Below are 26,868 nucleotides of genomic sequence, written 5' to 3'. Positions count from 1 at the left end.
GTTTTCCAATCCACATATGGCAGTACCTCCAGAATTAGTGCACTTGTTGCAAGCCCAGGAAAAACAAAGACAAGAAAACAAAAATAGCGCTTCACTGGCAAACTCTGTAAAAGTGGCGCTAATATGTTTGTGTGTGAATAAAATCTGTCTGGCCAGTTTGCTACCACTCTCTCTTACTTTATTTAGTTATTTTTCATATTTTAACCTTTTATTCCCGATGCTGCACTTTGGAATTAAAATGTCAGAAAAATACTACATTTCTGGCAAAAGGGTTTTTCTTTTTTTGGATCCATTTCAGAGGGGAGCAAATAAACGCAAGAAGAGGAAAACGAGTGAGAGCTGCTTCTTGAAGTCAAGGTTTTCAGTAAGAGGAGAACTGCTAAACAGAAAGAGAGGGAAGTAGTTAAGAGTGGGGGAGGGGCACTGAAGCCGCGGATCAGAAGTGTATTTACAACAAGGGGTGGTGAGGGACAGAGTCTCTGAATTAAGCAGAAAGCTCTCACCCAGTCAAGAGATCAGGGCTAGATCCTACACCGTTTTTTAGCTCACTGCACCATCCCAGTTTCAGAACCTGGCTGTATGCAAATTAGTCTGTTCCTGTCCCAGTGCATGATGGGAACAGGGCAAACCAAACTACAAAAGCCAATTCTTACACTGGGAAGGAAACAAGCTCCCGGGGACCGGTTTCTGGCATTACAGCCGTCTCTGGCCCGGTTTGCTTGAATCCTGATGGTGCAATGAGCAAGGGACTCATGTCTGAGTATACCCTTCCACGCTTAGGGTGGACAAAAATATTTACAACAAGGGGTGGTGAGGGACAGAGTCTCTGAATTAAGCAGAAAGCTCTCACCCAGTCAAGAGATCAGGGCTGATCCAACACCGTTTTTTAGCTCACTGCACCATCCCAGTTTCAGAACCTGGCTGTATGCAAATTAGTCTGTTCCTGTCCCAGTGCATGATGGGAACAGGGCAAACCAAACTACAAAAGCCAATTCTTACACTGGGAAGGAAACAAGCTCCCGGGGACCGGTTTCTGGCATTACAGCCGTCTTCGGCCCGGTTTGCTTGAATCCTGATGGCGCAATGAGCAAGGGACTCATGTCTGAGTATACCCTTCCACGCTTAGGGTGGACAAAAATATTTACAACAAGGGGTGGTGAGGGACAGAGTCTCTGAATTAAGCAGAAAGCTCTCACCCAGTCAAGAGATCAGGGCTAGATCCAACAACGTTTTTTAGCTCACTGCACCATCCCAGTTTCAGAACCTGGCTGTATGCAAATTAGTCTGTTCCTGTCCCAGTGCATGATGGGAACAGGGCAAACCAAACTACAAAAGCCAATTCTTACACTGGGAAGGAAACAAGCTCCCGGGGACCGGTTTCTGGCATTACAGCCGTCTTCGGCACGGTTTGCTTGAATCCTGATGGTGCAATGAGCAAGGGACTCATGTCTGAGTATACCCTTCCACGCTTAGGGTGGACAAAAATATTTACAACAAGGGGTGGTGAGGGACAGAGTCTCTGAATTAAGCAGAAAGCTCTCACCCAGTCAAGAGATCAGGGCTAGATCCAACACAGTTTTTTTAGCTCACTGCACCATCCCAGTTTCAGAACCTGGCTGTATGCAAATTAGTCTGTTCCTGTCCCAGTGCATGATGGGAACAGGGCAAACCAAACTACAAAAGCCAATTCTTACACTGGGAAGGAAACAAGCTCCCGGGGACCGGTTTCTGGCATTACAGCCGTCTTCGGCCCGGTTTGCTTGAATCCTGATGGTGCAATGAGCAAGGGACTCATGTCTGAGTATACCCTTCCACGCTTAGGGTGGACAAAAATATTTACAACAAGGGGTGGTGAGGGACAGAGTCTCTGAATTAAGCAGAAAGCTCTCACCCAGTCAAGAGATCAGGGCTAGATCCAACACCGTTTTTTAGCTCACTGCACCATCCCAGTTTCAGAACCTGGCTGTATGCAAATTAGTCTGTTCCTGTCCCAATGCATGATGGGAACAGGGCAAACCAAACTACAAAAGCCAATTCTTACACTGGGAAGGAAACAAGCTCCCGGGGACCGGTTTCTGGCATTACAGCCGTCTTCGGCCCGGTTTGCTTGAATCCTGATGGTGCAATGAGCAAGGGACTCATGTCTGAGTATACCCTTCCACGCTTAGGGTGGACAAAAATATTTACAACAAGGGGTGGTGAGGGACAGAGTCTCTGAATTAAGCAGAAAGCTCTCACCCAGTCAAGAGATCAGGGCTAGATCCAACACAGTTTTTTAGCTCACTGCACCATCCCAGTTTCAGAACCTGGCTGTATGCAAATTAGTCTGTTCCTGTCCCAGTGCATGATGGGAACAGGGCAAACCAAACTACAAAAGCCAATTCTTACACTGGGAAGGAAACAAGCTCCCGGGGACCGGTTTCTGGCATTACAGCCGTCTTCGGCCCGGTTTGCTTGAATCCTGATGGTGCAATGAGCAAGGGACTCATGTCTGAGTATACCCTTCCACGCTTAGGGTGGACAAAAATATTTACAACAAGGGGTGGTGAGGGACAGAGTCTCTGAATTAAGCAGAAAGCTCTCACCCAGTCAAGAGATCAGGGCTAGATCCAACACCGTTTTTTAGCTCACTGCACCATCCCAGTTTCAGAACCTGGCTGTATGCAAATTAGTCTGTTCCTGTCCCAGTGCATGATGGGAACAGGGCAAACCAAACTACAAAAGCCAATTCTTACACTGGGAAGGAAACAAGCTCCCGGGGACCGGTTTCTGGCATTACAGCCGTCTTCGGCCCGGTTTGCTTGAATCCTGATGGCGCAATGAGCAAGGGACTCATGTCTGAGTATACCCTTCCACGCTTAGGGTGGACAAAAATATTTACAACAAGGGGTGGTGAGGGACAGAGTCTCTGAATTAAGCAGAAAGCTCTCACCCAGTCAAGAGATCAGGGCTAGATCCAACAACGTTTTTTAGCTCACTGCACCATCCCAGTTTCAGAACCTGGCTGTATGCAAATTAGTCTGTTCCTGTCCCAGTGCATGATGGGAACAGGGCAAACCAAACTACAAAAGCCAATTCTTACACTGGGAAGGAAACAAGCTCCCGGGGACCGGTTTCTGGCATTACAGCCGTCTTCGGCACGGTTTGCTTGAATCCTGATGGTGCAATGAGCAAGGGACTCATGTCTGAGTATACCCTTCCACGCTTAGGGTGGACAAAAATATTTACAACAAGGGGTGGTGAGGGACAGAGTCTCTGAATTAAGCAGAAAGCTCTCACCCAGTCAAGAGATCAGGGCTAGATCCAACACAGTTTTTTTAGCTCACTGCACCATCCCAGTTTCAGAACCTGGCTGTATGCAAATTAGTCTGTTCCTGTCCCAGTGCATGATGGGAACAGGGCAAACCAAACTACAAAAGCCAATTCTTACACTGGGAAGGAAACAAGCTCCCGGGGACCGGTTTCTGGCATTACAGCCGTCTTCGGCCCGGTTTGCTTGAATCCTGATGGTGCAATGAGCAAGGGACTCATGTCTGAGTATACCCTTCCACGCTTAGGGTGGACAAAAATATTTACAACAAGGGGTGGTGAGGGACAGAGTCTCTGAATTAAGCAGAAAGCTCTCACCCAGTCAAGAGATCAGGGCTAGATCCAACACCGTTTTTTAGCTCACTGCACCATCCCAGTTTCAGAACCTGGCTGTATGCAAATTAGTCTGTTCCTGTCCCAGTGCATGATGGGAACAGGGCAAACCAAACTACAAAAGCCAATTCTTACACTGGGAAGGAAACAAGCTCCCGGGGACCGGTTTCTGGCATTACAGCCGTCTTCGGCCCGGTTTGCTTGAATCCTGATGGTGCAATGAGCAAGGGACTCATGTCTGAGTATACCCTTCCACGCTTAGGGTGGACAAAAATATTTACAACAAGGGGTGGTGAGGGACAGAGTCTCTGAATTAAGCAGAAAGCTCTCACCCAGTCAAGAGATCAGGGCTAGATCCAACACCGTTTTTTAGCTCACTGCACCATCCCAGTTTCAGAACCTGGCTGTATGCAAATTAGTCTGTTCCTGTCCCAATGCATGATGGGAACAGGGCAAACCAAACTACAAAAGCCAATTCTTACACTGGGAAGGAAACAAGCTCCCGGGGACCGGTTTCTGGCATTACAGCCGTCTTCGGCCCGGTTTGCTTGAATCCTGATGGTGCAATGAGCAAGGGACTCATGTCTGAGTATACCCTTCCACGCTTAGGGTGGACAAAAATATTTACAACAAGGGGTGGTGAGGGACAGAGTCTCTGAATTAAGCAGAAAGCTCTCACCCAGTCAAGAGATCAGGGCTAGATCCAACACAGTTTTTTAGCTCACTGCACCATCCCAGTTTCAGAACCTGGCTGTATGCAAATTAGTCTGTTCCTGTCCCAGTGCATGATGGGAACAGGGCAAACCAAACTACAAAAGCCAATTCTTACACTGGGAAGGAAACAAGCTCCCGGGGACCGGTTTCTGGCATTACAGCCGTCTTCGGCCCGGTTTGCTTGAATCCTGATGGTGCAATGAGCAAGGGACTCATGTCTGAGTATACCCTTCCACGCTTAGGGTGGACAAAAATATTTACAACAAGGGGTGGTGAGGGACAGAGTCTCTGAATTAAGCAGAAAGCTCTCACCCAGTCAAGAGATCAGGGCTAGATCCAACACCGTTTTTTAGCTCACTGCACCATCCCAGTTTCAGAACCTGGCTGTATGCAAATTAGTCTGTTCCTGTCCCAGTGCATGATGGGAACAGGGCAAACCAAACTACAAAAGCCAATTCTTACACTGGGAAGGAAACAAGCTCCCGGGGACCGGTTTCTGGCATTACAGCCGTCTTCGGCCCGGTTTGCTTGAATCCTGATGGCGCAATGAGCAAGGGACTCATGTCTGAGTATACCCTTCCACGCTTAGGGTGGACAAAAATATTTACAACAAGGGGTGGTGAGGGACAGAGTCTCTGAATTAAGCAGAAAGCTCTCACCCAGTCAAGAGATCAGGGCTAGATCCAACAACGTTTTTTAGCTCACTGCACCATCCCAGTTTCAGAACCTGGCTGTATGCAAATTAGTCTGTTCCTGTCCCAGTGCATGATGGGAACAGGGCAAACCAAACTACAAAAGCCAATTCTTACACTGGGAAGGAAACAAGCTCCCGGGGACCGGTTTCTGGCATTACAGCCGTCTTCGGCACGGTTTGCTTGAATCCTGATGGTGCAATGAGCAAGGGACTCATGTCTGAGTATACCCTTCCACGCTTAGGGTGGACAAAAATATTTACAACAAGGGGTGGTGAGGGACAGAGTCTCTGAATTAAGCAGAAAGCTCTCACCCAGTCAAGAGATCAGGGCTAGATCCAACACAGTTTTTTTAGCTCACTGCACCATCCCAGTTTCAGAACCTGGCTGTATGCAAATTAGTCTGTTCCTGTCCCAGTGCATGATGGGAACAGGGCAAACCAAACTACAAAAGCCAATTCTTACACTGGGAAGGAAACAAGCTCCCGGGGACCGGTTTCTGGCATTACAGCCGTCTTCGGCCCGGTTTGCTTGAATCCTGATGGTGCAATGAGCAAGGGACTCATGTCTGAGTATACCCTTCCACGCTTAGGGTGGACAAAAATATTTACAACAAGGGGTGGTGAGGGACAGAGTCTCTGAATTAAGCAGAAAGCTCTCACCCAGTCAAGAGATCAGGGCTAGATCCAACACCGTTTTTTAGCTCACTGCACCATCCCAGTTTCAGAACCTGGCTGTATGCAAATTAGTCTGTTCCTGTCCCAATGCATGATGGGAACAGGGCAAACCAAACTACAAAAGCCAATTCTTACACTGGGAAGGAAACAAGCTCCCGGGGACCGGTTTCTGGCATTACAGCCGTCTTCGGCCCGGTTTGCTTGAATCCTGATGGTGCAATGAGCAAGGGACTCATGTCTGAGTATACCCTTCCACGCTTAGGGTGGACAAAAATATTTACAACAAGGGGTGGTGAGGGACAGAGTCTCTGAATTAAGCAGAAAGCTCTCACCCAGTCAAGAGATCAGGGCTAGATCCAACACCGTTTTTTAGCTCACTGCACCATCCCAGTTTCAGAACCTGGCTGTATGCAAATTAGTCTGTTCCTGTCCCAGTGCATGATGGGAACAGGGCAAACCAAACTACAAAAGCCAATTCTTACACTGGGAAGGAAACAAGCTCCCGGGGACCGGTTTCTGGCATTACAGCCGTCTTCGGCCCGGTTTGCTTGAATCCTGATGGTGCAATGAGCAAGGGACTCATGTCTGAGTATACCCTTCCACGCTTAGGGTGGACAAAAATATTTACAACAAGGGGTGGTGAGGGACAGAGTCTCTGAATTAAGCAGAAAGCTCTCACCCAGTCAAGAGATCAGGGCTAGATCCAACACCGTTTTTTAGCTCACTGCACCATCCCAGTTTCAGAACCTGGCTGTATGCAAATTAGTCTGTTCCTGTCCCAGTGCATGATGGGAACAGGGCAAACCAAACTACAAAGCCAATTCTTACACTGGGAAGGAAACAAGCTCCCGGGGACCGGTTTCTGGCATTACAGCCGTCTTCGGCCAGGTTTGCTTGAATCCTGATGGTGCAATGAGCAAGGGACTCATGTCTGAGTATACCCTTCCACGCTTAGGGTGGACAAAAATATTTACAACAAGGGGTGGTGAGGGACAGAGTCTCTGAATTAAGCAGAAAGCTGTCACCCAGTCAAGAGATCAGAAGTGGACACTGTCTTTTTCTTCTCTGGGCAAGAAGGAAAAAGACAGAGTCCTGTTACTTCTCTGCAGCCTCGCCCCTTACGAACGCCAGGAACACCGAGCTTTATGTATAGGCGATGGCGATTTCTTGCATCCTGCGATGCATTTTCAAAATGAAAAAGTAGGGGAACGGAATCCTTAAAATAAAAGAAGTAAGGGCACGGCGTGACCTGCCGATCCCGCCCACTTCCACCACTGCCTGGGGTTTGCAAATTACACCTGGACGAATTCAGCATATGTTTCAGTGGGGCCCAACTTCTTGGCAGGGTGGACGGCGTCCACCCTGTGAAAATAGTGGGTGGAGGCCGTCTACCTGTGTGTACCCTTGACTCGTGCCCTGTTTACGGCCCAAATTCCCATTATACGGTATATATCTGTATTACCCTGTGATATTATTTAACGCATTGATCATTATTGGATGCGTAAACAGGAGTTCACATATGGGTCATAAAACTAAGAGAAACTCTTAATCACGCCCTAAGTGTGATCGCGCATGACAACGGAAAGCAGGGCCCAGTGTGCTAAGCATCCAGGCTCCCGCATCTGTACCAGGCACACACATGTAATGAATAGGGTGACCACTGCCTCACCCCACCCCTTGCTTTAGGAACTACAGCGAGGGTGGAGTTCTTGATGGGTCTCATAATTAATGTGAAACAGTAAGTGAGTAAGTAAGTGAATGGATGGGTGGATGGATGGCTGGATAGATGAGTGAAATGTTGGATGGATGGGCGGATGAGTGAAAGGGTGGATGACGGTGAGAGAATGGGTGGATGGATGAGTGAAATGATGGATGGATTGATGAATTGATAAGTGAAAGGGTGGATTGATGAATTGATAAGTGAAAGGGTGAATGGATGGACGGATGAGTGAAAGGGTGGATGTAAGGCTGGATGAGTAAGTGAAAGGGCAGGTAGATGGACAAAAGGATGGATAGATGAGTGAAGGAGTGAAAGGGAGGATGGGAGAGAGAAAGGATGGATGGATGAGTGAAAGGATGGATGAATGATAGGTTCAATGGATGGATTCATGAGTGGATCAGTAGAAGGATGGGTGAGTGGGTGGAAGGATGGATGGCTAAGTGAAAGGGGAATTAAAAAAGAAAGGGGGATGGGTAAATGGATGACTGAATGGGTGGAAGGATGAGTGACTGGATGGATGAATGAGTAAGTGAAAGAATGGCTAGATAGGTAAATGGCTGGATGGATGAGTGAATGGATGGATGGGTGGAAGAGTGGATGGATGAGTGTACAGATGGATAGAGTGAAAGAGTGGATGGACGGATGGTGGATGAATAAAAGGGTGGATTGAAGGATGGATGAGTGACATGATGGATGGAAGGATACTTGATGGACAGGTTTGTAAATTGATAAATATGGACATGGATGGGCACACAGATGGAAGGACAGAATGAATGGTGAAAGACTGAATGATGGATGAAAGTATGATTACACATTGTAACCCCCATTGTTTTAAGCAACACTTCCTATACATTGACTTTCAAATTTATATGAGTGATTGTCTCTATATAATATGTGTGTGTTGTAACACACTCCAACACTCTGCCCCAAGTACTTGGGATGAGTAGCACTAGAGAAGAAATTTAATACACACAAGAGAGGGTCTATGTGAAGATGAGGGGAGCTGTTGGAGGGTGGTATCAAGGCCAGACTGGCCGGCTCGGGCATCAGGCGTTTTCTCTGGGAGCTGTAAAGGTGGGGGCGGTTTTGTTACCACAAAAAGACCTGCACATTTGCTTAAAGCTGCACACACACTGACAAACCTTGAAGTGCACAGTTGTCTCAACCTAATATAAACTTATTTTCACTTGTACTTTAGTAGTTGTCTATTTACTTACTTATATACTATTGCGCAACCTTCTCTGATGTGTCTGTAAAGCGTACCTTTTGTGCTGAATCTTGACCTCCTGTCCTGAATTTTTGGCATGAATTTTGACCCTTTGTCCTGATTTTTTACACTCACTGTCCTGAATTTGCACCCATGTGATTTGGTCACCCTAGCAATGAACAGAGCAGCGGAATTGGAGCTAAGTGAGACGCTCATTAAACCCATTGCAGTGCAAAGATGGAGAAATCGAACGAAACTATAATTTACTTTTAACAATAGTGGGTATCATAAACAACAAGAACGAGTCAAAGGCAAGCAGCAAAGAACGGGGTTTTCTCTCATCAACATGTCAAGGCAGCCGGCAGCCAGCAGCAGGCAGCAGAAGAATCGATTTTGAGGGAAAAAGAAGAAAGCCCCAAAACACAGCAGAGTAGCTTGACAGATGAGCTTTGTGGAAACAAAGCGGCCATATTTGAATGGCAGAAACATCTATTTCACCCGTGCAGTGCATAGGTATGGTGCTACAATCTAAACATGTTTTAATTTGTGAAAATTTCACATACATCTTTTGCTTTTCTTATCAAAATGTGATATTGGTTAACATATAAATATAAGACCTCTACTAAAAATATGATTTGTACAAAATATGCAGAATAATTATAGAGTTATGCCCATTGATTTAAAAATATGAAAACTTTCTTTCTTGGCTCATAGATGGGCTTCTCTTCGCCCAAATGCTAGGTGTTCGTGTCTACTGTGAAGGTGCCTGTTGTGGTGTTCGGAAGACCAGTCAAAGACCTGTCATTGCAACGACGTCTTTTAGCTAGTTAGAGCCGCCATCTTTTAGTTTGTCCAACCGTGTTAACAGAAAGGTGGCTTCCGAGGAATTCAGTTCCGTTTAGAATCGGCGCGATATTCCTATATTATGAAATAATTTGCTGAATACAGCATTGTTTTACGTTAATGGAACTGTTAAAACACGTCATGTTACCCCATTTTTTGTGTGCAGGAACGTAGACTCATATCGTAAACACTCAACATCGTTTTGAAAAAGATAGCGCTGTGAATGTTTCAAAGTGTACATTATGAGATACGTAAATTAAAGATGTATCCATACATATCAGTTACACGAATACAACGTTTGACAGTTCCGACATGGCCACGCTGTTCGTCGTGAGCATACGGGCAATCGCGCATTATCCTGCTTGGGCGAGCTGTCAGAGAAAGGTGCAGCACTTAGAGTCCCTTGCGGCAGGGTGCTAATCTCAGGCTACCTGTGGGCAGAGGGCTGGCGGGGAGCTCTTCCTCCCATCCTACCACCTCCTGGTGCAGCAGCAGGTAGGCGCAGTAAGTGGCACACTCCACTGCAAGCTTAATACCCATCTTCCCAAAACATTCAGTCTTTCTCTCCCCCTCTTTTTGATATAAGTGTCTATCCATGGTCCTCTGAAATGTATTTCCGTTCTTCAGTGTCCGCTGACTGCTGCCGACACACCTGCTTCTGCGTCCTGGTCTACAGGAAATGGAATAGGCTTTTCTTTCCAGTGAGACTTGCTGAAAAAGAAAAATTAAAGACACTTATTGTGCAGAATTGCTCTGCTTTTTAAATAATAAGATATCATGTTTGAATGTTTGGTCGTATTCAAACACCAATTCGCTTTGAGCTCAAGAATGCCGACTTTTAATTTGAAATATTATTTCCATTAATCTTTTCTTGTATGACATTCAGGCCCCTGTTTAAGATTCAGAGTAAATCCTACTTTTTTGTTTTGAATTAGTGCAGCGCAGAGAGTACAGGTCTTCCCGAACTTGACGTCTTCTGCATTAGCTTGGCACTTCTTCTTCCTTCAGGATTTGACCCCCGTCCTAAGATCGAATCAATCAGGAGTTTGTTAAAGCACAACTACTCACCCATAAGGGTCTCAAGGTGGCGGAGGGCGGGGGGGGGGGGGGGGGGTGTAAGTTCCATTCCATCAAGGAGGGGGTCTGTCGAAGAGCCAGGTTTTGAGGTTTCTTGCGAAGATGGGGAGCGACGTTGTCTGTCTGAGGTGGAGCGGAAGGGCGTTCCATGCTTTGGCCGCGAGGAAGGAGAAGCAGCGGCCTCCCGATCTGGTCTTTCTGGTGCGGGGGACCTCGGCGTAGGAGAGCTGGGCTGATCGTAGGGTCCTTTGGGGTGCGTGGAATTTGAGCCGGCTGTTCAGGTATGCTGGTCCGGTGCCGTGGAGGGCCTTGTGTGCGTGGGTGAGCATCTTAAAGGTGATTGTCGCCTCGACGGGGAGCCAGTGGAGTGTGCGCAGGTGCTGGGAGATGTGGCAGTGTTTTGGTAGGTTGAGGACCAGTCTTGCGGCGGCGTTCTGGATGTTCTGTAGCTTGCGGATGAGGTTTTTGTTTATTCCGGCGTAGAGTGCGTTGCCGTAGTCGAGTCTGCTGGTGACCAGGGCGTGAGTGACTGTCTTTCGGTGTTCGAGGTGGATCCATTTGAAGGTCTTACGAAGGAGGCGGAGGGTATGGAAGCAGGAAGATGAGACAGAGTTGATCTGGCGGTCCATTTTGAGCTCGGAGTCCAGGATGATTCCCAGGTTGCGTGCGTGGTCTGTGGGGGTTGGCGGGTTTCCGAGGGCGGTGGGCCACCAGGTGTCGCTCTAGGCGTCGGGGTTTGGGCCCATGATGAGTACTTCTGTTTTGTTGGTGTTTAGTTGTAGGCAGCTGTTTTTCATCCATTTGGCGACGGCTTCCATGCCTTCTCGAAAGTTTCGTCTGGCGGTGTTGGGCTCGATGGATAGGGAGAGGATGAGCTGGGTGTCGTCTGCGTATGACACAATGTTGAGTCCGTAGGTTCTGACGATGGGGGCAAGTGGAGCCATGTAGACTTTGAAGAGCGTCGGGCTGAGGGAGGAGCCCTGGGGGACTCCGCAGGTAGTAGGTGTGGGGTCTGAGAGGAAAGGGGGGAGTCTGACCCGTTGCGTCCTGCCGGAGAGGAAGGAGCAGATCCAGTCGAGGGCCTTGTCCTGGATTCCTGCGTCGTAGAGTCTGAGTATTAGGGTGCGGTGGGAGACTGTGTCGTACTCCGCTGATAGGTCTAGGAGGATGAGGGCTACTGTTTCTCCTTTGTCCAGTAGGGTGCGGATGTCGTCTGTTGCGGCGAGGAGGGCGGTTTCCGTACTGTGTTTTTTTCTGAAGCCGGATTGGGAGGAGTCGTGGATGTTGTGTTCTTCAATGAATGTTGCGAGTTGGCTGTTGGCTTTCTCGATGACTTTCTCTGGGAAAGGGAGCAGGGAGATGGGTCTGTAGTTTTTGAGGTCGGTGGGGTCCGCTGAGGGTTTCTTCAGGAGGGGGTTGACCTTGGCGTGTTTCCAGTCGTCGGGGAACGAGGCGGTCACCAGGGAGCGGTTGATGGTGTGGCAGAGCATGGGTGCGATGGTGTCAGCAGCTCTGTTGAAGATGTGGTGGGGGCAGGGGTCCGTGGGGGCCCCTGAGTGGATTGACTTGATTGTCTTCAGTGTGTCTTTGGTGGTGAGGGCTGTCCAGTCATCAATCGCTGGTTTCCGGGTGTCGGGGGTGGTTGGTGAGGGTTCAGTGTGTTGGTTGTCTTCGTTGAAGTTGTCGTAGATGCTCTTGATTTTGTGGTGGAAAAGGGTGCTGAGTTTGTCGCAGAGGTCTTGTGAGGGAGGGATGTCGGTAGACTCGCTGGTGGGTTGGGCGAACTCCTTGATGATGCTGAAGAGTTCCTTGCTGTTGTGTGCGTGGGTGGAGATTCTGTCTTCAATCGCTTTTTTCCTCGTTTCTCTGATGAGTTGATGCTGAGCGTTGGTGGCGGCTCTGAAGTTGTTGTGGGCTTCTGTGGATTTGGTGTTTCTCCAGGCCTTTTCGAGGCGGCGGCATGTGCGCCTGGACTCTTGAAGTTCGGTGGTAAACCATCTGGCTTTCTTGGCACGGGTATTGTTGTTTTTCTTGAGGGGGGCTATGGTGTTGGTGCTGTCCGAGATCCATCTATGCAGGGTTCGGGCTGCGGTGTTGGGGTCGTCGTTTTCCGCGATGGTTGGGGTGGAGTTGTTGAGTGAGGAGATGAGCTGGTCGTCTGTGATTTTGTTCCAGTTTCTTTGTGGAAGCAGGTGCTGGTGTCTGTGGATGGTGGGTGTTCTGAAGGTGAAGTGGACGCAACAATGGTCGGTCCATGGGAGTTCGGTGGTGTGGCTGAAGGGGATGGAGTTTCCTGTAGTGAAGAGGGGGTCGAGGGTGTGTCCTGCTGAGTGCGTGGGCTCGGTCACGATCTGGCAGAGTCCAATGTTGTGGAGGTTGTCCAGGAGGTATGTGGTGTTGGGGTCCAGTTGATTGTCTAGGTGGAAGTTGAGGTCTCCCAGCAGGGTGTAGTTGGTGGATGCGATGGTCTGCGGGGAGATAATGTCCGTGATGGAGTTGGCGAAGGGTCCAGGGGGGCGGTAGATGAGGGTTCCTCGGAGGGCGGCAGTGGGGCTGGCCAGTATCTTGAAGTGAAGGTGTTCCATCAGTTCTGTGGACTCGTCAGGGAGTGTGCTCAGGTGGAGGCTGGATTTGTGGACGATGGTGATTCCTCCTCCTTGGTGGGTGGGGCGGTCCTTCCTGTACATCTTGTATCCTTGGGGGATGGCGATGGCGATGTCCGGTCCTGAGGTGGCGTTGGTCCAGGTTTCAGTGAAGAATGCTACGTCCGGGGTGGTACTGTCGAGGAGGTCCCGGATTTCTGTGGCGTGTTTGTGGAGGGATCGGACGTTGAGGAGGATGCATTGCAGGGTCTTCGGTTTGGTTGTGTTCTTGTGGGCGGGTTGTGCTGGATCCGTGTTCTTGGCGGTGCTGCAGGTGTGCCGGCAGCGGTGACAGCTGAAGGGTCCATGGGTGTCGGCTGGTGATGCTAGCTTGCAGTTGTTGTTGCAGCCTGGGTTGAGTGCGTGGAGTGCTGCTGGGTCGTAGCGTTCGCGTGGCGGAGGTCCAGGGTTCCTGGTGCTGGTCGCGGACGGGTCGCAGACGTGCTTGCCTTTGACGCGCCTTCGGTGCACTAGCGGCCGCCATTAAGTAGGGGTCGTGGAGGGCTGGACAGCTGGGAGGCGGGAGCGGGGAGAGGAGCTGGATTGGGCCGGTCGCGCTGGGGGGAGAGGGGCCACGGGGGCAGCAGCGGCGGGGAAAGGTAAAGGGAGGAAAGAAGGGATAAAGAAAAAAGGGAAAATAAGCAGAAATAAGGCACAAAAGAGCAGAGATGCAGAAAGGTGAAAGATAGAAAGGGTAGAAAAACGAGTGAAAACGAGTGAAGGAGCAGAGGGAGAGAAAGGGAATATGGGCAGAAATAAGGCAAAAAAGATCAGAGATGCAGAAAGGTGCAGAAGGGTGAAAGATAGAAAGGGTAGAAAAACGAGTGAAGGAGCAGATTGAGAGAAAGGAGACAGAGGTCCACTGGACCACCAGGGATGAGGCGCAGGGAAACCTGCGGGTGGAGGAGGGCCTCGATCACTAACACTCAAGAGTGCAGGGGCACCTCACTTAATGGTGGAGCTGCGAGGGTGGGAGAGCAATTTCACTGACATTAAGTCAGTGGTCTTGCTCAGAGACTTTGAGAAAGCACTAGCCTCCGTAACATTCTCATGCATGGTTTGGGAGTGATTTAACATGTACGAGTGAATTTTCATTTTCAGCGTGTTTTGAGGACGATGGTATGCTGATTCACTAAAAAGGATTTCTTTTTAATTTGTTTTCTTTGTAAGTTGAACAGGGTTTCCGCCTATGCACTTGAGAACCACCTGGTGGATGTTGTATGTATTTACATACTACACAACAGAAATTTGTGGGAATGTGCAGACTTTTATTGTCACCTGTTTGTCATGGATGGAGAAAGCATGGAGATTGCATGGGGGTATATGACATCCTCTCCAGCTTGACTATTCTTACTTTGTTTTAAGACTGTGTTGCAACACCGTGTTTTTTCTGAGGTCTCCCCATCTGGGAGAATGAAGAAAAGCATTTTATTGATAATTAAAGCATTTTATTGATAATTAACCCCTTGACCGCGGCGCAAATTTCGCTGCGGTGCTGGGAAATTAATGAGTGGGTGTTTTTCGGACAGCCGAAGGCCGTCCTCCGTACACGCCCAGTGTGACGTCGGACGGCCGGGGGCCGTCCGACTCACGGAACGAGTTTAAATGTATCAGTATTTACAATCTGATTGGACAGGCAAGGGGAGGTGATTATCACACCATGCTTCTTTTCTAATATTTTCTTTAAATCCTTTGTTTGGAATCTCACCCCTTAAGGTTTATACATCAGTCTTTATTCCCAACCATATTCACAATGTAATTGTCACATATTAGAAGAAGAAAAAAAGGTAGTTCTCATGCTTTCTGTAGAATGTCGTTCTGTTTCCCACGAAAGTTGGAACCTGCAGCCTTGAACGGAGTTCAAGTTGACATCGTGTTTTTCACTTTGGGTTCACTGTGCATGCTCAGCAAAACAAGAGGAAACAGATTGTAGTTTGAGACATAAGGCCCATAAAAAGCACTATTAAAAGAGTTAAAAAGACAAATGTTAAAATAAAAAATTAATGATTTTACTTTATACCACCTATCTCTACTCTAATCCCATTTACTTCTTTTTATTCTTCCCGCATTAGCATAATAGCTGTGTTTTAGTTTTCCAGCAAGCAGCTGGCAAGCATGTGAGTTTAAATCAGCCATTTTATTAGCTAAGCGCAACTGCAAAAAGTTTCCCCCCAAGCAAAGTAACGTCATACTACGTAGATGCAGTTGACGCATGCACACTAAAGAATTTCAGTTAGCAGCCATCTTAGCTTCACTCTCGGGTTATTTGTTAGGAAAACACATAGGCAAGCTTCGGTCTATTACTCTGATGTCGTGTGAATGCATGTTAGTTCCACAATACAAATTTTAATACACGGTTTGCCGTTAATCGAGAGGATTGCATTCAAGCAAGTCTCTTTTTCATGATTCCTTGCTCCATCAGTATTTACAATCATTTTAATCAGTAGCTTAAACTTTATCCACTGTATTAAAAACCACGTTCATGAACTTGACAAATTCAATTGATAAAGGGAATTCAGTGCTGTTAAAACACACAAAGTGCATCTATGCAGCTTCTTAGATTCGCTTTCCGAAATGTTTGAATTTAAAACTTTTTCTGGCCAAATGCATCGGCCAAGCAGCAGCATACAACATAGGCAAGTGTCACTTTTTTGTAAAATCAAAAACGGCAGGACGAACTTAGGCTCATGAATCTCCAGGGATGTGTTACCTCCCCTATGTCAAATAGAAGGGCAGGTATTTAAACTGAGTATTTTATCTTCCTGAAAAACCAACAATAAAATGTAGATGGTGCTTTGTTAATTCATAGCTTCATTATGAATAGCTTGCTGTGTGCCTTAATTTTGAATTAAGCCAGATATTTTTGTTTCGATTGACCAATTACCTATTGCCTTTTTCAATAGCTGCTTAAGGCTTCCGTATGAGAGATTATATTGACAGAGAGTTTTCGTTTTGAGTTCTAATAGTGTGGTATTTGTGGCAGTATGTCACAAAGTGCTGTCTGCGCAATCGGATTCCTGCCCGAGAAGGCCCTTGAATGAGTTCTTATCTGCTTTTATTTAATTTGTACCACTGTCCTATTGCAAGTGAGTGATCAATTCTCATCTAATCTGTTCTTGACTTACTGAGTTGGGAGACTAAAAACTTTTATAAAGTTTGCTTCCCTTTTGGGAGAGGTATGTATCTTATAATCTCACAACAGTTTCGTACACAAAAGGCAGTTTTCCCTTCTTTGAATCACTGAAGGACTGGACCTGCTCCAAAATTAGCTAGAAGGGCTGGGTTTAAGGTGGACCACTCACTCTATGTATCAGAAATTCAATATTTCCATTACTGAACTTTTTACTTACAAATCGTTGCTCATAGGTGTCAATCTAATTAAGTAAATTGAAGCAAAGTCTGACCACAGTTCCCAAAATACATGAGACTATCATTGTTACCTGGTAGTGTCTCAACCATTAAGAGGGCCTTTTGGGGGTGAAGTTAAAGCAGCTATTTCATCCTTAATATCTTGTACCATGAGCAAATAACATTGGACCACTAAACAGATACAGTATTGGTAACTCGAGAATGCATTGTTAGATGATTGACATTTTAAAATGAGGGGCCAACCCCTTTACCATAAAGCTTTTACCAAAATTAATTTCCATAATTGTCCTGCTCTGTAGCACCCTTCTTGTCAGCCATGATATATTTGAGGTATCTGCTGCGTCTATCCCAGCTCTGGAGCATGCAAATGACCACACATAGACAAGTCTTTATTCTTTGGCATGCAACCATTAACTGAAAGCACTACGTCATGAATGTATTGACCACACCCAGACACCTCCTAACCGATTTACATAACTTTGTAAGGCCCCCTTTGTTAAATAAAAGTATGGACAACATATATACATTAGAGTTCCTCAATGAGTCATTGAGGTGCTCGCACTAATCTTCCAGATCGAGTCATAAGTGTTGAAGGAGTTGCACTGGCATCGTAGATGTAGACTCAAATGCTTGACTTGGGAACTCAGTTGGACTTGTATCACTCGTGATGTCTGGAGTCCCTAAACATCGAGGCTGATGCCTAAAATGTGATGAGTCTCTCGTAATGGGCGTGCTGGGATGTTGAGCGGTCACTATATGTCCTTTAGTTGTCACAGCTCACAATGGTTCAGCATCAAATGGAGCGTCAGTTTTGCATTTTCATTTTTGTTGACGAGGGTCCGGTCTCCTTCTTAGAAAACAGTGCCCCTAGTTCATTTATGCTTATTTGCCTATGCCTTCATCTTGCTTTTGCAAGAAGTGTCCTAGACACAAACCTAAACAGTGTCTATTACTCTGCTCATGGTCCAATGTGGTAGCTTTGTCCCAGTGGCACTACCGAACAGCAAGGCGGCAGGGCTTTCACCTGTTGCGGAATGGGGAGATGACCGATAGGCACAAAGGCCTGGACATAAGGCTGACTTGAGATTGATTCCTTCGAGGGGTGCCCGTTTATCGTTCAAGAATACGATTGGCCTGTGGCCAGAGAGCTGTGGTTTTCTGATGCTTGACATTCAAGCGACCAAGAAAGTCTTTAAACTCTCTGCAATTGAAGGGTGGACTGTTGTCAAACTTGAGAATGTAGGTAACATCCCACGCTGCACAAATATCATCCAGCAGCCTCTCAATGACTTTGTCTTCACTGGAAAACAGGAGTACTTATCAATAACTACCATGAGATGATGGCCATTTTTTAAAGGTCCAAATAAATCAACTGCAGTTTTCTCCCACGCTTGTTTAGGAAGGTCAGACATGTTTAGTGGATGCTGTGTTGTCTTGGGAGATAAGCAGTTACACGGGTGACATGCTTCATTTCCTTCTTGACTCATTTGTCAAGGCGAGGAAACTATACTGTCTCCGAGGGCTCTCTTGGTGGCTACAGGGCCACAAAGTCCTTTGTGTGCCAGGTCAACAACTTGTTGTCTCAAGCTCTCAAATATGCCAATTCTCAAACATTATAGTATGATACCTTCTTGAGTGACAGAAAGTTCTTCCTGCACATTTAATTTTTTTAAATATTTTCAGTCATCTGTAAGAGGTGGTGTATGCTTTCTCCTTGATTGCATTGCAATTATATTCTTGAGTGTGAGCATATCTCTCTGCGTTTGTAGCAGCAATGATCTGCTTAATTGATAGAGCTGCAGGAGTACTGGACTTTACTATGAAATTGATGTATGCTTCAGCAGCTTTAGATGTTGTACTGTGAGGCTGTAACTGCACTCGTGAGAAGTAATCTGCCGGGTTTTGATCCTTCCCTGACTTATGCACATTATTGTAATCATACTCTTGCAATCGCAATCCCCACCTCTTGATGCGAGGGGGCATCTTAGCTTTTGGATATTCGAAAATGGTGAGCTTGGTGGTCAGTGAAATGCTTTCTGTACAGAAACACATGAAAATATTCACAAGTCCATTCTACAGCCAGGCTATCTTTTTCTGGCTGAGAATAGGCATGTTGAGTCTGAGATAAACTTCTGCTGGCACAGGCCACAATGTGCCTCTGAGCATTTGGCTGTCCATTGTGTTGAGCAAGGATCACGCCCAAGACCCATCGGGCTTGCGTCTACTACAATCTTAGTATGGATCTGTGGATCAAAGTAAGACATTTTAGTTGCATTTTCAATTGCATGTTTGAATTTCTTCAGTCACCAGTGGACCACTGGAAGGGAATATTCTTCTTTGTCAAGTTTATTAACTGGACACTTACCATGGCAACATCACAAATGTCTCTGGAGCAATAGCTGTTCATGCGTAAGAAAGATTGCATCATTGTTGCATCTGGCGGGGGCATGTGGATGACAATGCTTGTACCTTTTTCAGGATCAGGTGTCATTTGCCCTTCAGAGAATACATGCTCAAAGAGTTTGAGTTTGGTTTTGTAAAACTCAAACTTTTCTGCATTTAAAGTGATACTTGCATCAGCGAGCAGGTGGTATACTTGTGTACGTATTTTCTCATGCTCCTTTCATGTAGCCCCAAACACTAGTATATCATCACTGTAGTTAAAAGCATGAGTGATAGGTTGAATCATCCCGCGAATGACATCCTGAAAAAATCCTGTGGTCGACGACACTTCAAAGCTGAGTCTTTTGTATCTAAACAAACAAACATGAGTTGAAAAGTAGTAATATACCTACAGTTCTCTTCCAGATTAAGGGGATGGTATCCTTTGTTCAAATCAAGACGAGAGAAGACTGGCACTATTCTGCTCTGTAATCATGTCTGCTTTGTTTGGACATGGATGTCTTTCTCTCGATTGCTTTGTTAACCTGGCGCATATCAACACAAATGCACACTGCACCTCCACTATCCTTTTTTGGCACTACCACTATGGGTGAAACCAATGGCGTTGGACCAGTAGAGTGCTTGATGATGTCAGGCTTTAATAATGTTTGTAGTTATTTCTCACTGGCCTCCTGTGAATAAAAAGCAGTCTAACGGTGTCGCTGAGCATCAGAACGAATATTCTCATTAATGTAAAGTTCCATCTTGATTGTCTAGAGTTTCACTAGTCCATGAAACGCGACCGTAATTGACTCACTATATCAGAATGTGCATTGAGGTTGTAGTTGATGGATATCAGTCCATTGTCCGCAGCAGTGGTGAAACTGAGTAGACATGCACTTGAGGAAGTGCCCTGGAGAACATGAATTTGTGCTTGTACTGTCGTTTTCTTATGCTTCATGGTTGCTACAAATGAACTTTGACTTTGCAATTGCATAAAAGCAGCCCATGTGTACCCCTTTGTTTTCAACTGTGTTAGCTGTCAATGCACCACTGTCTATGATGAAAGTTGTAGGTCAGCCATTCACCTTTAGCGTGATCTTGGGGAACCAGCCAAATGAGTTTGGTTGCTTCATGTGGTGAACTCTCTTTGACTTATGTTCTCCTTTGCAAGCAGCCAATCCTGCATGTGCCTGTCTTTCTGCGGTCAACATCACCATTGCATATCCATTTTCTTCACTTTCGCTTGATGAAGACACTGATGAGTCTTTGGTAGATGAATTTGATGATGATCGACTTTGTTCAGTCTCTACTTGCCTCTATTGATGTTGCTGATTGGCCTTGTAGGCGTGGCTAGAATGCTTGTAGAACTGTCTGGTGTCCATTTTCTCTTCTCATTGTGACGTACTTAGTTTCTCTTTCGCTTTGCAGACATTTATGAAATGGTTTTTTCTCCCACAGCCTATGAATATCTGTCCAATGGCGAGACATTTACGGTCATGTGGAAATGGGAATCCACATCGGAAACACAATTTATTTTTCTTCTGAGACATCCTCTTCTAGTCGTCCTCTTTGTGTTTCTGCTTACTTTTCATGATCAACACGGATTCATTCTGGGTTGTTCCAGCTTCCATATCAGCAGCCTATGGATCTGCACGTTCTTCTGTTCTTGCTGCCAGGAGTACCTTTGCTAGACTGGGTGTCTAACTTAGCATACGTCCTCTGAATGAATCGGAGAGCCAACCATCGATGACTATGAGACGCATGGCTTCTTTGTCATTGAATTTATTGAAATTGCTGTGCTTGATGAGTGTATCAAGTCTTTTGACAAACCCATCCATCGTTTCACCAGCTTGCTGTTTTGCCTGGTAGAAAATGTACCTTTCAAGGTTGACATTCGCCATTGTATTGAACTTGGCTTCCAACTTTTCCTTGATTTGACGGTATGATATTTCATCAGCTTCTGATATTTTCTTTATCACTTTTTTCACTGCTTTACCTGCAAGGTTCTTTAACTACTTGATGATTTTTTGTCATCTACTTCTTCTAAAGCATCTATGAAGTCATCAAATGTTTAGATCCACGTGGTCCAGCTTGCGCCAATATTCTGCTTTTTGGCGGTGGTGGTTTCAGGAACACAGCAGCATCATAACTTGTGTTGGGACTTACGGATGTTGAAAGTATATGCTGTCCTCACATGGTCGCTTCTCATTTGGACCTGAACCTTCTGTAAGCATCAGCTGTGTGCTTACACCTGGGTTGCTGCGCCCAGGCTGATATCGTTCAGCGCCTTCTTCTTTCTTGACAATGAGTAACGGTCTTGCACACGTTCATCACCACTCCCAACATTGAGCATTGTACCTAGTTGTCGTGGCCTTTAGCTTTTCTTGGTGCTTGGTCGTCTCTATTCTAGTACTTTCATACGCCTGGCTGTCTCTGCCTTTAGTGCTTCTTCGTACCTGGTTGATGCTACCTTTAGCATTTCTACTTTTTTATGGACGATGACTCTGTGTTACACTATGGCACTGTATCTCTTTCTTTCGGCCTTACCCGTAGACTTATGGAGAGCTTTCCGACTGTGCTCCTCTGTAAGGCCTTCACCTTCTTCGAGGGCCTTGCAAGAGCTAGAGCTGCGCTTTGACTCCACATACACCAACTGCAGACTTCTTGTTGAGGCGCACGTGGAATGCATGAGCAGTTTGCTGGACCTCGACAAACTCTCAGGGACAGCAGTCTTGCTTCTTCGATGTCCAAGGACAATTCGAAATGATTTGTTAATTAGTCCTCCAGACGAAAAAACGAGTAGGCTTCCACCGTTAAATTCTTTGACCAGAGACTACGGTGGAAGCCTACTCGTTTTTTTCGTTGTTTTGTCCTTGGACATAGTTTCCTGAAATGTCACTTCGGCCTGTGTACTTTTGACATATCGCTATTAAGGAGAGACATTTGTGAATTCTCAGTGTGATACAACCAACTACAATTGATTTATTCCATAATCTGGGTCACACTATTGACCATTTCTACAAGGGTCAACTATACCTTACAAAACCTCCGTCCTGATGATGGTCTTGGGATAATATCATTAAGACCGAAACGTCCACACACCAGTCCATGTCTGCATCAATTGTCATTTATTGTTTCTGATTTACTGTTTATTTTTTACAAGAAATCATTGTCCATAATTATACAGACTAGATTTTTATCTTTTGTGTTAATGGAGTGAATGTTCTTCTCCTTGTACTTGAGATATGGTATCAATTGAGTTGATTTTGTACCCATATAATATTTTTACTGAAGAAAACAAATAATACGTTTTTTTGAAATATAACCTATTGTGTTGCTTTTTCATTCTTCATTGCATCCTTACCCAGAGCTAGTGTGGTAGCTCTGTTGGCCCCTTTACTAAAAACAGGGTGACACTAAATAATTTCAGCAACTGACGTTTTCAGTCTTAGAATCTTAATAATAAAGATCTCTGTGGCTGTCAGTAGTCAATAAAAGTAAAACTCTTGCTGGTACGTTTCACTAAACAGAATTAAAAAGGGCAGGATGTGGGTTTGGACACTTTTTTACGATATTCCTAACTTACAACATGAATTGATTGAGTTAACCAGGTCAGCGGTCAAGAGCCATTATTTACTTAAAATAGTTGTATGGAACCCTTTGTTTCCTGGATGATTAAACCCCAGGAAACATTTTTCTGTTGACTCGCTCAGACTAGGTTTAACTCATCACCTTCTGTCTTTTACAAAACGTTGGGTTGTACCCAGGACATGATTGCATGTCAGTGAGGCACAATCTCAGTACAAACATTTATGCATTTTATGTAATTTGTACATTTTAGAAACCTAGAAACAGATTTATAGTTCTTGTTCTTAAACAATTTATATTTTACCAGTGCAGACCTACTTTTCGTATCTTGAAATTACAAAATGAACCATTTGTTTTTTTTTGTGTTAGTCATATTTATATGTTGTTATATGGCCGCTGCATATCCCTATACAACTCTGCCATTAGTATGGCATCAAGGGATGCACCAATGACTACTTTAAACAAACTTCAACATAGCCAGTAGGTCTTGGTATTCCGAAACCATTGATGTAATTGTCGTTTACCTCTGTTAATTAAATAGAACTGCTACCTCAGTAGCCGTGATACAGCCAGCGCTATACTTGTTATAGTGCTATTCTTTCATAACACTACTGTATAATTTGAGAGTAGCTGTGAAGTATAGAACTACCTGTGCATAAACAGCTCAGTCAAAACCAGTCTGGGGTGAAACAAAGATAGCTCAAGCAATTGGATTAAACCAGGGGACTAAAATGGCTGGAAAAGAACCTAAATAGGAGGTGCTATTTTAAGCCCATGACAGCTGCTTCCTCTTGGGCTGTGTTGTACCTGCTGCTCAAAGAAAAACCAAAGGAAATGATGGACGGAGCGTTGACAATGCAAGCACTCACCCCCAGTCAGCTGATCTGGGTTTAATCCATCACCGTTCTTTAGCCCACTCTGCCACCCCAGTTCAGACATGGCCATATGCAGTCTGACCCTGTGCCTCCTGGGAACCTGCTGCTCAGCCTTTCTACCTTAATACATACCATCTTAAGTTACCGGTAACCCGGATCTTCGTCTTAATTACTACATTTTTTGGCGACACGAGGGTGGGATGAAAAGAACCTGCGTGCAACTTGGTCAAGCTTAAGAACAGGTAAAATAAGAATGTTAACTAGTAGAAGTACTTAGAAAGTTAAGTGTAACGTGAAGAGCAAACTGGCAACCCTGAGCCCCACCAGTGACCATAATATCGGTCGGCCCTACCTTGGTGTGCCAGTAATTGCTGAACTTTCGAAATTCATGACAGCATTAAGCAAGAGGAGCTGTCTGTGTCGGATTTCTTTGGGATTGTGTCTTCACAGAGAGGAGTTCTAATGAGTTGCTGTCAAGTGGAGTTTACGGGAGGAGGAATCCGATTGGAATTTTCATCCCTCTGCCTTTGGGGATGCGGCCTCGTGTTGAGATGTGCCAGCCAAGATGAGAGTCTATCTAGCTCTAAGTGACCCGTGCGGTTTTGCAAACCATCTGAAAAGGAAGATTTCACTTTCCTTCTCCCACGGACTGAGAACACCCTTTGTCCGTGCACATTGTGAAGCGTTTTGTGGAAAGAGAAATACGGCTGGGAAGTGGTGTCCAGACAGCCAGGGTGAAGATGTGTCACTAGGACGTGCTTTAAATGGAGCCTGTAGTGCTTTTACATGACGTTTTCATTGTGTGTGGACTTGTAATTTTGATTTGGGTGTGCCGCTTGTATTTTGCCGCCAAGTGTCCATGTCAGTTTCAAATTAAGGTGTGTTGCTGGCTCGGAGTAAAGTTTAATTCAACAATGCCATCTAGTGGCTATTCGGCGACACTGCTCCGAACATAGAAATTAAAGGATTACTCGTTGGTGTCTTCATGAAGTTTGCCCCATCTCCAGAGAAGTGTTAGGGAGGAAAGGCAAGACACCAAGGTGGCTACAAGAAATAAAAAAAAAAACAGGGAAAGTAAGAAGTATTACCTACCCATCAAGGGAGGCCTCAAGTGGTTATAATGGAAAAGTTTCTGAGCGCTATCCTGTGCAAAAGCTGGTGAGGTGTTTCCTGTTGTCATGGCATTCTATCTAGACTTTAGACACTCTTGCTCCTGATGTCTTTCGTTTTTGGAAGACATTGTAAAAAAAAAAATGAGTTTGGAGCTCGGGAAATGTAATTTTGTTAAAATTTGAGAACAACGAGACTCTACACTATTGGTAGTTTCCCAGTGAGAAGTGTGTTTGCTAAGTCTATAGTCTTTAAGTTTCACATTAATCTGTATTGTGTGTTAGTGGCGTGTTGACTTTTATGTGTGAAGTCACTCTGGGTCAACCCTTTTGTAATTGTTGGGAGTTTTGTCTCTCTGTTGGGGGGGGGGGGGGTGAGGGCTCTTTGCCTTGTGCCTCTCTAGCCTACCACATGTTTTCGTGGTTGTGGGTTGACATGGTATTGTCACCTTTGTGGGCAGTGTTTTGGTGTGCACCCCTTGCTGTTGTCGTGGGAGTCAGCTTTCTACTCATTGTTGGGGTGTGTGTATAAGGACTCTTTGGTGTGAGCTTCTCCAGCCTACCACATGTTTCGTGGTTGTGGGTTGACATGGTATTGTCACCTTTGTGGACTGTGTTGGTGGGATCCCTTGTCGTGGGAGTCCGCTATATACTCAACGTTGGGGTAGTGTGTCTCAGAAGGCGCATTAGTATTGTGCTTCTCATGCCTACCACTGAATTTGGTGGTTGTGGGTGACACCCAACCATCACCTTTGTGGGCAGCACATTTTGAGTGAACCCCTTGCTGTTGTCGTGGGAGTCTAGGTACTTCTCACTGTTGGGGTTGTGTTTGTTAGAAGGCTCTTTGACTTTGAGCTTCTCTTGCCTACCACTTCTTTTGTGGTTGTGGGTTGATATATTTTGTCACCTTCGTGGGCATGGTGTTGGAGATGACTTGTTTTAGACACTCGTGTTTACCACCTTTGTGTGATTGGTAGGTGTACTTTTCTGTCATCTCTAGCTTTGGCGTTGTTTTTGAGGTCTGTTGTATGCTTGTAACCCTTTCTTTATTCACATGTCTGATTGGAGTTCCTTCTTTCTTTGGACATGTGTTTGCTGTGGTGTGTTTGCTCTGCACCATTGTGGTTGGGTCCTCTTTGTGGTCACGTCATTTACGGCCTGGCCAGCAGGAATGTTTATGTCCTTAGGGGTTTGGTTGGATTTTACGTGGTGCAGTCTGCTGATTTGTATGGTTGTATAGAAAGGAAGTGGATGTGTGAAGGAGTTTGTTTTTCTGCATCTAGATTAATCTTTGTATGCACTTGGGTGGACATTGTCGTTGCTATCTATTGAATTGCCCTTTTGTTGACATTCATGCATATTGCCATTTTTCTCCTGTGCTTTTCTGCATTTTTGGATGTTAACTTGCAAGCCCATAGTTCTGTGTTTTCTCACTTTTCAACCATTCTAGTTTGCCTTCAACCATCCTCAGGTATATGCAATGGTACCTTTACAGATTTTATGTGCATGCTATTATCTCCTTTATGTGCTCTTCTCTGGTATTATTGCATTGTATTTTTGTTTAATATGAGGAGAGGAGAAGTCTTTTACCTGCTGCTCAGCCAGTGTGAGTGTGGTTCGGAATGTTGGTGTGGATGATGCTGTGGAGTGTTGGGAAAGTGGGTTTGTCAGTTGGAAGAATGGGCTGAGCAGCAGGAGACTGCTCCTGGTGGGGCTCTCTGTACCTGTAACCTGGAACTATCTACCTTAATAAATACCATCTTAAGTTACCCGTAACCAGGATCTTCGTCTTCATTACTACAGACTGCAAAGGATGCCACTAGCTGATAGGCGACCATCGGATTTATGCCATTGCTGTGTATAACGTTGGACATTGTTTATGTGTCCTTGTATGTGCACCAGTGCTGTGTTTGTAGAGTTCGCATCTAATAGTGTATATGTGTGTGTGCACATCTCTGTTGTGTAAGCTCATAAAAAAAGTCTGTGTACCTATATTTTGTGTGTACTGCCTTTCTTTGTAGCCACTTTATGTGTTTGTGTAGGTGCACCTTTGTTGTGTATGTATCTATAGAGGGCTCATGTGCCTATGTCAGTATGCTTTCAAGTTCCTTCTGTGTACTTATAATTTGTGTTCACTGTGTGTCATTGTGCTGCCCTTGTGTGTATTGTGAATTTTATTTATAATACATGTTAATGTTTCTGCAGTGTGACCCCCTGTGTAATGTCCTGCATGGACGTCTGTACTTCTTTTAGTTTGCTTGTCTGTAGTGGGTGTGTGCTAGTGTTTGTCTCATGTACAGACGGCTTTACTGTATTATAAATGTGTGC

General features: G+C 45.5%; 1 protein-coding gene across 2 annotated transcripts in view; it reads left to right on the top strand.

Moving 5' to 3' along the window:
- Positions 1-9,868: 9,868 nt before the first annotated feature.
- Positions 9,869-26,868, top strand: part of PLPP6 (phospholipid phosphatase 6) — a 126,389-nt gene continuing 109,389 nt past the window's right edge. The window contains exon 1 of one of the 2 annotated variants that reach the window (XM_086956946.1): positions 9,869-9,999. The gene's annotated coding sequence lies outside the window, so the exon portion shown is untranslated. The remainder of the gene's footprint in view (positions 10,000-26,868) is intronic. The other variant, XM_086956937.1, reaches the window with a different exon arrangement.

Source organism: Lissotriton vulgaris, chromosome 1_1 (genome assembly GCF_964263255.1).
Source record: "Lissotriton vulgaris chromosome 1_1, aLisVul1.2, whole genome shotgun sequence".
Classification (NCBI taxonomy): domain Eukaryota; kingdom Metazoa; phylum Chordata; class Amphibia; order Caudata; family Salamandridae; genus Lissotriton; species Lissotriton vulgaris.
Note: the sequence above shows the minus strand (reverse complement) of the source record. Positions and strands in the feature narration are given on the sequence as shown.